The sequence below is a fragment of the Cynara cardunculus genome (genome assembly GCF_001531365.2).
Source record: "Cynara cardunculus var. scolymus isolate 2C chromosome LG 2, CcrdV1, whole genome shotgun sequence".
Taxonomy (NCBI): domain Eukaryota; kingdom Viridiplantae; phylum Streptophyta; class Magnoliopsida; order Asterales; family Asteraceae; genus Cynara; species Cynara cardunculus.
Window position 1 is genome coordinate 41,463,324 of NC_037529.1, and position 1,153 is coordinate 41,464,476.

A 1,153-nucleotide genomic window follows, 5' to 3' on the forward strand; every position below is an offset into this window, starting at 1 on the left:
GGCCAACTGGAATTCTGCTTACAATGTTGGTTCCCTCACAAAGCCTCCAACTCTTCAACGAGAGGAATATCCTCAATGGAAGATCAGAATGGTAAATTTTCTAGAGGGAATGGATAGGAATCTCCTGCGATCCATACAGGAGGGTCCCTACATTCCTCAAACTCTAGTTCCAAGAGTTCCAGGAACAAGTACCGCAGCTGAAATTCCAGCATATTACATGCCTAAAGATGAAAGAAATTGGGATGAAGATGATAAAGAAAGAGTCGAAACTAACAGAAAGGCCAAAAGATTGATAATCATGGCACTACCCAATGAAATCTTTCAATCCCTTGATACATGCTCCACTGCGAAAGAACTTTGGGACAAATTGGCAAGTCAACTGGAAGGAGGAGCAAAGACGAAGAAAAATCGTAGAGCACATTGTCTCAACGATTACACCAACTTCAAAGCCCTCCCTGATGAACCCATACAAAAGACTTATGATCGCTTCAACATATTGATAAATCAATGTCGTAGAAACGATATCATCAGAACCAAGGAAGAAAACAACGTTTTATTCCTAAAAAGTCTAGGCGATGAATGGACTCAGCTATCCTTGTCTCTACAAGCAAACCAAGACTTAGATGGCTGGTCTCTTCATGACGTGTATGGAACTCTTGCAGCACAAGAGAGCGACATTATTAAGAAAAAGGTATCCATTGGAGGACCTCTTGCTCTTGCTGCTGATGAAAAAGAAAAATCAAANGCCTTGATTACAAAACAGTTCCAAAAGAAGTTCATCAGAAAACCTTACGAACGAAAAGAGTTCACAAGGGAAAGATACCAGTCATCCTTGATAAAAAGCAATCCAAATTTCATCAAAGGGAAGAAAGAAGAGATGGAGGAGAAGAACGGGAAGAGAGAAGAGAAGAAAGAAGAGAAGAAATAAGAGAGGAAAGGAGAGAAGACAAAGAAGGAAAGAAAAATGACCTTCGATGCTTCAGATGCAGAAAACTTGATCACTTTTCCAAAGAATGCAAAGGACGATTGATCAAGGACGCTGATTACTATAAGAACAAATACAAGTATAATTCAAGAGAGCGAAGCTTGATGGCCGAAAAGGAAAACTAGGTGTCCGATTCTTCATCAGACGATGAAGATAAAGCACTCATCT